This window comes from Pseudophryne corroboree, chromosome 4 (assembly GCF_028390025.1).
Source record: "Pseudophryne corroboree isolate aPseCor3 chromosome 4, aPseCor3.hap2, whole genome shotgun sequence".
Classification (NCBI taxonomy): Eukaryota; Metazoa; Chordata; class Amphibia; order Anura; family Myobatrachidae; genus Pseudophryne; species Pseudophryne corroboree.
The window spans coordinates 19,518,630-19,532,344 of NC_086447.1; the positions used below are offsets into that span (position 1 = coordinate 19,518,630).

General features: G+C 36.8%; 10 non-coding genes across 10 annotated transcripts; 1 reads left to right on the top strand and 9 right to left on the bottom strand.

Annotated features, from left to right (window-relative positions):
• Positions 1-625: 625 nt before the first annotated feature.
• Positions 626-697, top strand: TRNAM-CAU (transfer RNA methionine (anticodon CAU)). The gene has a single exon. It is a non-coding gene; the product is annotated as a tRNA-Met (tRNA).
• An 836-nt stretch (positions 698-1,533) lies between these two features.
• Positions 1,534-1,607, bottom strand: TRNAN-GUU (transfer RNA asparagine (anticodon GUU)). The gene has a single exon. It is a non-coding gene; the product is annotated as a tRNA-Asn (tRNA).
• Positions 1,608-2,700: 1,093 nt separating this feature from the next.
• Positions 2,701-2,774, bottom strand: TRNAN-GUU (transfer RNA asparagine (anticodon GUU)). The gene has a single exon. It is a non-coding gene; the product is annotated as a tRNA-Asn (tRNA).
• Positions 2,775-3,868: 1,094 nt separating this feature from the next.
• Positions 3,869-3,942, bottom strand: TRNAN-GUU (transfer RNA asparagine (anticodon GUU)). The gene has a single exon. It is a non-coding gene; the product is annotated as a tRNA-Asn (tRNA).
• Positions 3,943-5,036: 1,094 nt separating this feature from the next.
• Positions 5,037-5,110, bottom strand: TRNAN-GUU (transfer RNA asparagine (anticodon GUU)). The gene has a single exon. It is a non-coding gene; the product is annotated as a tRNA-Asn (tRNA).
• A 1,094-nt stretch (positions 5,111-6,204) lies between these two features.
• Positions 6,205-6,278, bottom strand: TRNAN-GUU (transfer RNA asparagine (anticodon GUU)). The gene has a single exon. It is a non-coding gene; the product is annotated as a tRNA-Asn (tRNA).
• Positions 6,279-7,372: 1,094 nt separating this feature from the next.
• On the bottom strand, positions 7,373-7,446 carry TRNAN-GUU (transfer RNA asparagine (anticodon GUU)). The gene has a single exon. It is a non-coding gene; the product is annotated as a tRNA-Asn (tRNA).
• Positions 7,447-9,707: 2,261 nt separating this feature from the next.
• Positions 9,708-9,781, bottom strand: TRNAN-GUU (transfer RNA asparagine (anticodon GUU)). Its single transcript has one exon. It is a non-coding gene; the product is annotated as a tRNA-Asn (tRNA).
• A 1,094-nt stretch (positions 9,782-10,875) lies between these two features.
• Positions 10,876-10,949, bottom strand: TRNAN-GUU (transfer RNA asparagine (anticodon GUU)). The gene has a single exon. It is a non-coding gene; the product is annotated as a tRNA-Asn (tRNA).
• A 1,094-nt stretch (positions 10,950-12,043) lies between these two features.
• On the bottom strand, positions 12,044-12,117 carry TRNAN-GUU (transfer RNA asparagine (anticodon GUU)). Its single transcript has one exon. It is a non-coding gene; the product is annotated as a tRNA-Asn (tRNA).
• Between the last annotated feature and the right edge of the window lie 1,598 nt (positions 12,118-13,715).

The window sequence follows — 13,715 nt, forward strand, 5'->3', positions numbered from 1 at the left end:
GATGCATCTTGCTGCCTTTCCAATGAAGCAAGTTTTAATCAGTAATAGGTGAAAAACCATTCCTACAAAGGTGTTAATCAGAGACTTGGCTTTGTGGACACTTTTCAGAGAGCAAATGTGTTAGCATAAAAATAAAGCCATAAAATGGAGAGCTGATTAATCACTCAATTGGATTTCTCTGCCTGCATATTTTTTTTCTCTGCAACCCCAATGCTAAATTGTGCTTCCTGTTTTTTATAAAATGACTTAATCAAATCTGACTCTGATTGCATCAGAGAAGGCCAGGTACCCTACACTATAAGAGGTGGTTTGAAATTTTGACTTGTCTACTTAAAGATCACCAAAATTTGATCATATGGTCAATTACATCCCCAGGTGGGATTGAACCACCAACTTTCGGTTAACAGCCGAATGCGCTAACCGATTGCGCCACAGAGACAGCTTGCAAAAGCATGTACTGACAAAGGCTAAAAACCATTCATCTAGAAAGTTTCCTAGAAAAAGGTTAAAAAGGCAATAATCTGGAGAGTTTTGCAAGATTTTTCTTCCATTGACCAACGAAGAAACACATTGGTACTTTCACATGATGAGTGAGTACTTCAGGATCTCTGACGCTTACATGAGCAGCAGAGTGGCGCAGTGGAAGCGTGCTGGGCCCATAACCCAGAGGTCGGTGGATCAAAACCATCCTTTGCTATGTGCACTTATTTTTTTGTTAATTAAATTCTTCCAAAACTGGAATTGATATTTTGACTCTTTAATTTTTACTTAAAGTACAATAACTTTTAACATTTTAATTTGTTTTAATAGTATATTGACAGCATTGTTTTCTTTCAGAAATCCACTTAATTTTCTTTACCCTATTACTGAAATGGTAATTGACAAAAACAAGCTACATTGTCACCAGAAGAGCAATGCAAAATGTACAATTGATATTTCAAAATCATCTTTCCATCTTGAATTTCAATGATGCATTGGGGCAACGATTTTGTGAGAAACATCTTCACCCTTAAAGAAAGATTTTCTTAACTTCTTACCTGTGTGCTGATTAGATATCACCTGGTTTTCACATTAAACAGATTCCCACTTGAGAAAGCAGCAAGGATGCAGTGAGGTTTATGTTTCCTGGTGTCAACCTGTATTATTTCAGTGGACATTGTAATGAGGATGCATCTTGCTGCCTTTCCAATGAAGCAAGTTTTAATCAGTAATAGGTGAAAAACCATTCCTACAAAGGTGTTAATCAGAGACTTGGCTTTGTGGACACTTTTCAGAGAGCAAATGTGTTAGCATAAAAATAAAGCCATAAAATGGAGAGCTGATTAATCACTCAATTGGATTTCTCTGCCTGCATATTTTTTTTTCTATGCAACCCCAATGCTTAATTGTGCTTCCTGTTTTTTATAAAATGACTTAATCAAATCTGACTCTGATTGCATCAGAGAAGGCCAGGTACCTTACACCATAAAAGGTGGTTTGAAATTTTGACTTGTCTACTTAAAGATCACCAAAATTTGATCACAAGGTCAATTACGTCCCCGGGTGGGATTGAACCACCAACCTTTCGGTTAACAGCCGAATGCGCTAACCGATTGCGCCACAGAGACAGCTTGCAAAAGCATGTACTGACAAAGGCTAAAAAGCATTCATCTAGAAAGTTTCCTAGAAAAAGGTTAAAAAGGCAATAATCTGGAGAGTTTTGCAAGATTTTTCTTCCATTGACCAACGAAGAAACACATTGGTACTTTCACATGATGAGTGAGTTCTTCAGGATCTCTGACACTTACATGAGCAGCAGAGTGGCGCAGCGGAAGCGTGCTGGGCCCATAACCCAGAGGTTGGTGGATCGAAACCATCCTTTGCTATGTGCACTTATTTTTTTGTTAATTAAATTCTTCCAAAACTGGAATTGATATTTTGACTCTTTTATTTTTACTTAAAGTACAATAACTTTTAACATTTTAATTTGTTTTAATAGTATATTGACAGCATTGTTTTCTTTCAGAAATCCACTTAATTTTCTTTACCCTATTACTGAAATGGTAATTGACAAAAACAAGCTACATTGTCACCAGAAGAGCAATGCAAAATGTACAATTGATATTTCAAAATCATCTTTCCAGCTTGAATTTCAATGATGCATTGGGGCAACGATTTTGTGAGAAACATCTTCACCCTTAAAGAAAGATTTTCTTAACTTCTTACCTGTGTGCTGATTAGATATCACCTGGTTTTCACATAAAACAGATTCCCACTTGAGAAAGCAGCAAGGATGCAGTGAGGTTTATGTTTCCTGGTGTCAACCTGCATTATTTCAGTGGACATTGTAATGAGGATGCATCTTGCTGCCTTTCCAATGAAGCAAGTTTTAATCAGTAATAGGTGAAAAACCATTCCTACAAAGGTGTTAATCAGAGACTTGGCTTTGTGGACACTTTTCAGAGAGCAAATGTGTTAGCATAAAAATAAAGCCATAAAATGGAGAGCTGATTAATCACTCAATTGGATTTCTCTGCCTGCATATTTTTTTTCTCTGCAACCCCAATGCTAAATTGTGCTTCCTGTTTTTTATAAAATGACTTAATCAAATCTGACTCTGATTGCATCAGAGAAGGCCAGGTACCTTACACCATAAAAGGTGGTTTGAAATTTTGACTTGTCTACTTAAAGATCACCAAAATTTGATCACAAGGTCAATTACGTCCCCGGGTGGGATTGAACCACCAACCTTTCGGTTAACAGCCGAATGCGCTAACCGATTGCGCCACAGAGACAGCTTGCAAAAGCATGTACTGACAAAGGCTAAAAAGCATTCATCTAGAAAGTTTCCTAGAAAAAGGTTAAAAAGGCAATAATCTGGAGAGTTTTGCAAGATTTTTCTTCCATTGACCAACGAAGAAACACATTGGTACTTTCACATGATGAGTGAGTTCTTCAGGATCTCTGACACTTACATGAGCAGCAGAGTGGCGCAGCGGAAGCGTGCTGGGCCCATAACCCAGAGGTCGGTGGATCGAAACCATCCTTTGCTATGTGCACTTATTTTTTTGTTAATTAAATTCTTCCAAAACTGGAATTGATATTTTGACTCTTTTATTTTTACTTAAAGTACAATAACTTTTAACATTTTAATTTGTTTTAATAGTATATTGACAGCATTGTTTTCTTTCAGAAATCCACTTAATTTTCTTTACCCTATTACTGAAATGGTAATTGACAAAAACAAGCTACATTGTCACCAGAAGAGCAATGCAAAATGTACAATTGATATTTCAAAATCATCTTTCCAGCTTGAATTTCAATGATGCATTGGGGCAACGATTTTGTGAGAAACATCTTCACCCTTAAAGAAAGATTTTCTTAACTTCTTACCTGTGTGCTGATTAGATATCACCTGGTTTTCACATTAAACAGATTCCCACATGAGAAAGCAGCAAGGATGCAGTGAGGTTTATGTTTCCTGGTGTCAACCTGTATTATTTCAGTGGACATTGTAATGAGGATGCATCTTGCTGCCTTTCCAATGAAGCAAGTTTTAATCAGTAATAGGTGAAAAACCATTCCTACAAAGGTGTTAATCAGAGACTTGGCTTTGTGGACACTTTTCAGAGAGCAAATGTGTTAGCATAAAAATAAAGCCATAAAATGGAGAGCTGATTAATCACTCAATTGGATTTCTCTGCCTGCATATTTTTTTTTCTCTGCAACCCCAATGCTAAATTGTGCTTCCTGTTTTTTATAAAATGACTTAATCAAATCTGACTCTGATTGCATCAGAGAAGGCCAGGTACCTTACACCATAAAAGGTGGTTTGAAATTTTGACTTGTCTACTTAAAGATCAGCAAAATTTGATCACAAGGTCAATTACGTCCCCGGGTGGGATTGAACCACCAACCTTTCGGTTAACAGCCGAATGCGCTAACCGATTGCGCCACAGAGACAGCTTGCAAAAGCATGTACTGACAAAGGCTAAAAAGCATTCATCTAGAAAGTTTCCTAGAAAAAGGTTAAAAAGGCAATAATCTGGAGAGTTTTGCAAGATTTTTCTTCCATTGACCAACGAAGAAACACATTGGTACTTTCACATGATGAGTGAGTTCTTCAGGATCTCTGACACTTACATGAGCAGCAGAGTGGCGCAGCGGAAGCGTGCTGGGCCCATAACCCAGAGGTTGGTGGATCGAAACCATCCTTTGCTATGTGCACTTATTTTTTTGTTAATTAAATTCTTCCAAAACTGGAATTGATATTTTGACTCTTTTATTTTTACTTAAAGTACAATAACTTTTAACATTTTAATTTGTTTTAATAGTATATTGACAGCATTGTTTTCTTTCAGAAATCCACTTAATTTTCTTTACCCTATTACTGAAATGGTAATTGACAAAAACAAGCTACATTGTCACCAGAAGAGCAATGCAAAATGTACAATTGATATTTCAAAATCATCTTTCCAGCTTGAATTTCAATGATGCATTGGGGCAACGATTTTGTGAGAAACATCTTCACCCTTAAAGAAAGATTTTCTTAACTTCTTACCTGTGTGCTGATTAGATATCACCTGGTTTTCACATTAAACAGATTCCCACTTGAGAAAGCAGCAAGGATGCAGTGAAGTTTATGTTTCCTGGTGTCAACCTGTATTATTTCAGTGGACATTGTAATGAGGATGCATCTTGCTGCCTTTCCAATGAAGCAAGTTTTAATCAGTAATAGGTGAAAAACCATTCCTACAAAGGTGTTAATCAGAGACTTGGCTTTGTGGACACTTTTCAGAGAGCAAATGTGTTAGCATAAAAATAAAGCCATAAAATGGAGAGCTGATTAATCACTCAATTGGATTTCTCTGCCTGCATATTTTTTTTTCTCTGCAACCCCAATGCTAAATTGTGCTTCCTGTTTTTTATAAAATGACTTAATCAAATCTGACTCTGATTGCATCAGAGAAGGCCAGGTACCTTACACCATAAAAGGTGGTTTGAAATTTTGACTTGTCTACTTAAAGATCACCAAAATTTGATCACAAGGTCAATTACGTCCCCGGGTGGGATTGAACCACCAACCTTTCGGTTAACAGCCGAATGCGCTAACCGATTGCGCCACAGAGACAGCTTGCAAAAGCATGTACTGACAAAGGCTAAAAAGCATTCATCTAGAAAGTTTCCTAGAAAAAGGTTAAAAAGGCAATAATCTGGAGAGTTTTGCAAGATTTTTCTTCCATTGACCAACGAAGAAACACATTGGTACTTTCACATGATGAGTGAGTTCTTCAGGATCTCTGACACTAACATGAGCAGCAGAGTGGCGCAGCGGAAGCGTGCTGGGCCCATAACCCAGAGGTTGGTGGATCGAAACCATCCTTTGCTATGTGCACTTATTTTTTTGTTAATTAAATTCTTCCAAAACTGGAATTGATATTTTGACTCTTTTATTTTTACTTAAAGTACAATAACTTTTAACATTTTAATTTGTTTTAATAGTATATTGACAGCATTGTTTTCTTTCAGAAATCCACTTAATTTTCTTTACCCTATTACTGAAATGGTAATTGACAAAAACAAGCTACATTGTCACCAGAAGAGCAATGCAAAATGTACAATTGATATTTCAAAATCATCTTTCCAGCTTGAATTTCAATGATGCATTGGGGCAACGATTTTGTGAGAAACATCTTCACCCTTAAAGAAAGATTTTCTTAACTTCTTACCTGTGTGCTGATTAGATATCACCTGGTTTTCACATTAAACAGATTCCCACATGAGAAAGCAGCAAGGATGCAGTGAGGTTTATGTTTCCTGGTGTCAACCTGTATTATTTCAGTGGACATTGTAACGAGGATGCATCTTGCTGCCTTTCCAATGAAGCAAGTTTTAATCAGTAATAGGTGAAAAACCATTCCTACAAAGGTGTTAATCAGAGACTTGGCTTTGTGGACACTTTTCAGAGAGCAAATGTGTTAGCATAAAAATAAAGCCATAAAATGGAGAGCTGATTAATCACTCAATTGGATTTCTCTGCCTGCATATTTTTTTTTCTCTGCAACCCCAATGCTAAATTGTGCTTCCTGTTTTTTATAAAATGACTTAATCAAATCTGACTCTGATTGCATCAGAGAAGGCCAGGTACCTTACACCATAAAAGGTGGTTTGAAATTTTGACTTGTCTACTTAAAGATTACCAAAATTTGATCACAAGGTCAATTACGTCCCCGGGTGGGATTGAACCACCAACCTTTCGGTTAACAGCCGAATGCGCTAACCGATTGCGCCACAGAGACAGCTTGCAAAAGCATGTACTGACAAAGGCTAAAAAGCATTCATCTAGAAAGTTTCCTAGAAAAAGGTTAAAAAGGCAATAATCTGGAGAGTTTTGCAAGATTTTTCTTCCATTGACCAACGAAGAAACACATTGGTACTTTCACATAATGAGTGAGTTCTTCAGGATCTCTGATACTTACATGAGCAGCAGAGTGGCGCAGCGGAGGCGTGCTGGGCCCATAACCCAGAGGTCGGTGGATCGAAACCATCCTTTGCTATGTGCACTTATTTTTTTGTTAATTAAATTCTTCCAAAACTGGAATTGATATTTTGACTCTTTTATTTTTACTTAAAGTACAATAACTTTTAACATTTTAATTTGTTTTAATAGTATATTGACAGCATTGTTTTCTTTCAGAAAACCACTTAATTTTCTTTACCCTATTACTGAAATGGTAATTGACAAAAACAAGCTACATTGTCACCAGAAGAGCAATGCAAAATGTACAATTGATATTTCAAAATCATCTTTCCAGCTTGAATTTCAATGATGCATTGGGGCAACGATTTTGTGAGAAACATCTTCACCCTTAAAGAAAGATTTTCTTAACTTCTTACCTGTGTGCTGATTAGATATCACCTGGTTTTCACATTAAACAGATTCCCACTTGAGAAAGCAGCAAGGATGCAGTGAGGTTTATGTTTCCTGGTGTCAACCTGTATTATTTCAGTGGACATTGTAATGAGGATGCATCTTGCTGCCTTTCCAATGAAGCAAGTTTTAATCAGTAATAGGTGAAAAACCATTCCTACAAAGGTGTTAATCAGAGACTTGGCTTTGTGGACACTTTTCAGAGAGCAAATGTGTTAGCATAAAAATAAAGCCATAAAATGGAGAGCTGATTAATCACTCAATTGGATTTCTCTGCCTGCATATTTTTTTTTCTCTGCAACCCCAATGCTAAATTGTGCTTCCTGTTTTTTATAAAATGACTTAATCAAATCTGACTCTGATTGCATCAGAGAAGGCCAGGTACCTTACACCATAAAAGGTGGTTTGAAATTTTGACTTGTCTACTTAAAGATCACCAAAATTTGATCACAAGGTCAATTACGTCCCCGGGTGGGATTGAACCACCAACCTTTCGGTTAACAGCCGAATGCGCTAACCGATTGCGCCACAGAGACAGCTTGCAAAAGCATGTACTGACAAAGGCTAAAAAGCATTCATCTAGAAAGTTTCCTAGAAAAAGGTTAAAAAGGCAATAATCTGGAGAGTTTTGCAAGATTTTTCTTCCATTGACCAACGAAGAAACACATTGGTACTTTCACATGATGAGTGAGTTCTTCAGGATCTCTGACACTTACATGAGCAGCAGAGTGGCGCAGCGGAAGCGTGCTGGGCCCATAACCCAGAGGTCGGTGGATCGAAACCATCCTTTGCTATGTGCACTTATTTTTTTGTTAATTAAATTCTTCCAAAACTGGAATTGATATTTTGACTCTTTTATTTTTACTTAAAGTACAATAACTTTTAACATTTTAATTTGTTTTAATAGTATATTGACAGCATTGTTTTCTTTCAGAAATCCACTTAATTTTCTTTACCCTATTACTGAAATGGTAATTGACAAAAACAAGCTACATTGTCACCAGAAGAGCAATGCAAAATGTACAATTGATATTTCAAAATCATCTTTCCAGCTTGAATTTCAATGATGCATTGGGGCAACGATTTTGTGAGAAACATCTTCACCTTTAAAGAAAGATTTTCTTAACTTCTTACCTGTGTGCTGATTAGATATCACCTGGTTTTCACATTAAACAGATTCCCACTTGAGAAAGCAGCAAGGATGCAGTGAGGTTTATGTTTCCTGGTGTCAACCTGTATTATTTCAGTGGACATTGTAATGAGGATGCATCTTGCTGCCTTTCCAATGAAGCAAGTTTTAATCAGTAATAGGTGAAAAACCATTCCTACAAAGGTGTTAATCAGAGACTTGGCTTTGTGGACACTTTTCAGAGAGCAAATGTGTTAGCATAAAAATAAAGCCATAAAATGGAGAGCTGATTAATCACTCAATTGGATTTATCTGCCTGCATAATTTTTTTTCTCTGCAACCCCATGCTAAATTGTGCTTCCTGTTTTTTATAAAATGACTTAATCAAATCTGACTCTGATTGCATCAGAGAAGGCCAGGTACCCTACACTATAAGAGGTGGTTTAAAATTTTGACTTGTCTACTTAAAGATCAGCAAAATTTGATCACAAGGTCAATTACGTCCCTGGGTGGTATTGAACCACCAGCCTTTCGGTTAACAGCCGCATGCGCTAACCGATTGCACCACAGAGACAACTTGCAAAAGCATGTACTAACAAAGGCTAAAAAGCATTCATCTAGAAAGTTTCCTAGAAAAAGGTTAAAAAGGCAATAATCTGGAGAGTTTTGCAAGATTTTTCTTACATTGACCAACGAAGAAACACATTGGTACTTTCACATGATGAGTGAGTACTTCAGGATCTCTGACACTTACATGAGCAGCAGAGTGGTGCAGCGGAAGCGTGCTGGGCCCATAACCCAGAGGTCGGTGGATCGAAACCATCCTCTGCTATGTGCACTTATTTTTTTGTTAATTAAATTCTTCCAAAACTGGAATTGATATTTTGACTCTTTTATTTTTACTTAAAGTACAATAACTTTTAACATTTTAATTTGTTTTAATAGTATATTGACAGCATTGTTTTCTTTCAGAAATCCACTTAATTTTCTTTACCCTATTACTGAAATGGTAATTGACAAAAACAAGCTACATTGTCACCAGAAGAGCAATGCAAAATGTACAATTGATATTTCAAAATCATCTTTCCAGCTTGAATTTCAATGATGCATTGGGGCAACGATTTTGTGAGAAACATCTTCACCCTTAAAGAAAGATTTTCTTAACTTCTTACCTGTGTGCTGATTAGATATCACCTGGTTTTCACATTAAACAGATTCCCACTTGAGAAAGCAGCAAGGATGCAGTGAGGTTTATGTTTCCTGGTGTCAACCTGTATTATTTCAGTGGACATTGTAATGAGGATGCATCTTGCTGCCTTTCCAATGAAGCAAGTTTTATTCAGTAATAGGTGAAAAACCATTCCTACAAAGGTGTTAATCAGAGACTTGGCTTTGTGGACACTTTTCAGAGAGCAAATGTGTTAGCATAAAAATAAAGCCATAAAATGGAGAGCTGATTAATCACTCAATTGGATTTCTCTGCCTGCATATTTTTTTTTCTCTGCAACCCCAATGCTAAATTGTGCTTCCTGTTTTTTATAAAATGACTTAATCAAATCTGACTCTGATTGCATCAGAGAAGGCCTGGTACCTTACACCATAAAAGGTGGTTTGAAATTTTGACTTGTCTACTTAAAGATCACCAAAATTTGATCACAAGGTCAATTACGTCCCCGGGTGGGATTGAACCACCAACTTTTCGGTTAACAGCCGAATGCGCTAACCGATTGCGCCACAGAGACAGCTTGCAAAAGCATGTACTGACAAAGGCTAAAAAGCATTCATCTAGAAAGTTTCCTAGAAAAAGGTTAAAAAGGCAATAATCTGGAGAGTTTTGCAAGATTTTTCTTCCATTGACCAACGAAGAAACACATTGGTACTTTCACATGATGAGTGAGTTCTTCAGGATCTCTGACACTAACATGAGCAGCAGAGTGGCGCAGCGGAAGCGTGCTGGGCCCATAACCCAGAGGTCGGTGGATCGAAACCATCCTTTGCTATGTGCACTTATTTTTTTGTTAATTAAATTCTTCCAAAACTGGAATTGATATTTTGACTCTTTTATTTTTACTTAAAGTACAATAACTTTTAACATTTTAATTTGTTTTAATAGTATATTGACAGCATTGTTTTCTTTCAGAAATCCACTTAATTTTCTTTACCCTATTACTGAAATGGTAATTGACAAAAACAAGCTACATTGTCACCAGAAGAGCAATGCAAAATGTACAATTGATATTTCAAAATCATCTTTCCATCTTGAATTTCAATGATGCATTGGGGCAACGATTTTGTGAGAAACATCTTCACCCTTAAAGAAAGATTTTCTTAACTTCTTACCTGTGTGCTGATTAGATATCACCTGGTTTTCACATTAAACAGATTCCCACATGAGAAAGCAGCAAGGATGCAGTGAGGTTTATGTTTCCTGGTGTCAACCTGTATTATTTCAGTGGACATTGTAATGAGGATGCATCTTGCTGCCTTTCCAATGAAGCAAGTTTTAATCAGTAATAGGTGAAAAACCATTCCTACAAAGGTGTTAATCAGAGACTTGGCTTTGTGGACACTTTTCAGAGAGCAAATGTGTTAGCATAAAAATAAAGCCATAAAATGGAGAGCTGATTAATCACTCAATTGGATTTCTCTGCCTGCATATTTTTTTTTCTCTGCAACCCCAATGCTAAATTGTGCTTCCTGTTTTTTATAAAATGACTTAATCAAATCTGACTCTGATTGCATCAGAGAAGGCCAGGTACCTTACACCATAAAAGGTGGTTTGAAATTTTGACTTGTCTACTTAAAGATCAGCAAAATTTGATAACAAGGTCAATTACGTCCCCGGGTGGGATTGAACCACCAACCTTTCGGTTAACAGCCGAATGCGCTAACCGATTGCGCCACAGAGACAGCTTGCAAAAGCATGTACTGACAAAGGCTAAAAAGCATTCATCTAGAAAGTTTCCTAGAAAAAGGTTAAAAAGGCAATAATCTGGAGAGTTTTGCAAGATTTTTCTTCCATTGACCAACGAAGAAACACATTGGTACTTTCACATTATGAGTGAGTTCTTCAGGATCTCTGACACTAACATGAGCAGCAGAGTGGCGCAGCGGAAGCGTGCTGGGCCCATAACCCCGAGGTCGGTGGATCGAAACCATCCTTTGCTATGTGCACTTATTTTTTTGTTAATTAAATTCTTCCAAAACTGGAATTGATATTTTGACTCTTTTATTTTTACTTAAAGTACAATAACTTTTAACATTTTAATTTGTTTTAATAGTATATTGACAGCATTGTTTTCTTTCAGAAATCCACTTAATTTTCTTTACCCTATTACTGAAATGGTAATTGACAAAAACAAGCTACATTGTCACCAGAAGAGCAATGCAAAATGTACAATTGATATTTCAAAATCATCTTTCCAGCTTGAATTTCAATGATGCATTGGGGCAACGATTTTGTGAGAAACATCTTCACCCTTAAAGAAAGATTTTCTTAACTTCTTACCTGTGTGCTGATTAGATATCACCTGGTTTTCACATTAAACAGATTCCCACTTGAGAAAGCAGCAAGGATGCAGTGAGGTTTATGTTTCCTGGTGTCAACCTGTATTATTTCAGTGGACATTGTAATGAGGATGCATCTTGCTGCCTTTCCAATGAAGCAAGTTTTAATCAGTAATAGGGGAAAAACCATTCCTACAAAGGTGTTAATCAGAGACTTGGCTTTGTGGACACTTTTCAGAGAGCAAATGTGTTAGCATAAAAATAAAGCCATAAAATGGAGAGCTGATTAATCACTCAATTGGATTTCTCTGCCTGCATATTTTTTTTTCTCTGCAACCCCAATGCTAAATTGTGCTTCCTGTTTTTTATAAAATGACTTAATCAAATCTGACTCTGATTGCATCAGAGAAGGCCAGGTACCTTACACCATAAAAGGTGGTTTGAAATTTTGACTTGTCTACTTAAAGATCACCAAAATTTGATCACAAGGTCAATTACGTCCCCGGGTGGGATTGAACCACCAACCTTTCGGTTAACAGCCGAATGCGCTAACCGATTGCGCCACAGAGACAGCTTGCAAAAGCATGTACTGACAAAGGCTAAAAAGCATTCATCTAGAAAGTTTCCTAGAAAAAGGTTAAAAAGGCAATAATCTGGAGAGTTTTGCAAGATTTTTCTTCCATTGACCAACGAAGAAACACATTGGTACTTTCACATGATGAGTGAGTTCTTCAGGATCTCTGACACTTACATGAGCAGCAGAGTGGCGCAGCGGAAGCGTGCTGGGCCCATAACCCAGAGGTCGGTGGATCGAAACCATCCTTTGCTATGTGCACTTATTTTTTTGTTAATTAAATTCTTCCAAAACTGGAATTGATATTTTGACTCTTTTATTTTTACTTAAAGTACAATAACTTTTAACATTTTAATTTGTTTTAATAGTATATTGACAGCATTGTTTTCTTTCAGAAATCCACTTAATTTTCTTTACCCTATTACTGAAATGGTAATTGACAAAAACAAGCTACATTGTCACCAGAAGAGCAATGCAAAATGTACAATTGATATTTCAAAATCATCTTTCCAGCTTGAATTTCAATGATGCATTGGGGCAACGATTTTGTGAGAAACATCTTCACCTTTAAAGAAAGATTTACTTAACTTCTTACCTGTGTGCTGATTAGATATCACCTGGTTTTCACATTAAACAGATTCCCACTTGAGAAAGCAGCAAGGATGCAGTGAGGTTTATGTTTCCTGGTGTCAACCTGTATTATTTCAGTGGACATTGTAATGAGGATGCATCTTGCTGACTTTCCAATGAAGCAAGTTTTAATCAGTAATAGGTGAAAAACCATTCCTACAAAGGTGTTAATCAGAGACTTGGCTTTGTGGACACTTTTCAGAGAGCAAATGTGTTAGCATAAAAATAAAGCCATAAAATGGAGAGCTGATTAATCACTCAATTGGATTTCTCTGCCTGCATATTTTTTTTTCTCTGCAACCCCATGCTAAATTGTGCTTCCTGTTTTTTATAAAATGACTTAATCAAATCTGACTCTGATTGCATCAGAGAAGGCCAGGTACCCTACACTATAAGAGGTGGTTTAAAATTTTGACTTGTCTACTTAAAGATCAGCAAAATTTGATCACAAGGTCAATTACGTCCCTGGGTGGTATTGAACCACCAGCCTTTCGGTTAACAGCCGCATGCGCTAACCGATTGCACCACAGAGACAACTTGCAAAAGCATGTACTAACAAAGGCTAAAAAGCATTCATCTAGAAAGTTTCCTAGAAAAAGGTTAAAAAGGCAATAATCTGGAGAGTTTTGCAAGATTTTTCTTACATTGACCAACGAAGAAACACATTGGTACTTTCACATGATGAGTGAGTACTTCAGGATCTCTGACACTTACATGAGCAGCAGAGTGGTGCAGCGGAAGCGTGCTGGGCCCATAACCCAGAGGTCGGTGGATCGAAACCATCCTCTGCTATCTGCACTTATTTTTTTGTTAATTAAATTCTTCCAAAACTGGAATTGATATTTTGACTCTTTTATTTTTACTTAAAGTACAATAACTTTTAACATTTTAATTTGTTTTAATAGTATATTGACAGCATTGTTTTCTTTCAGAAATCCACTTAATTTTCTTTACCCTATTACTGA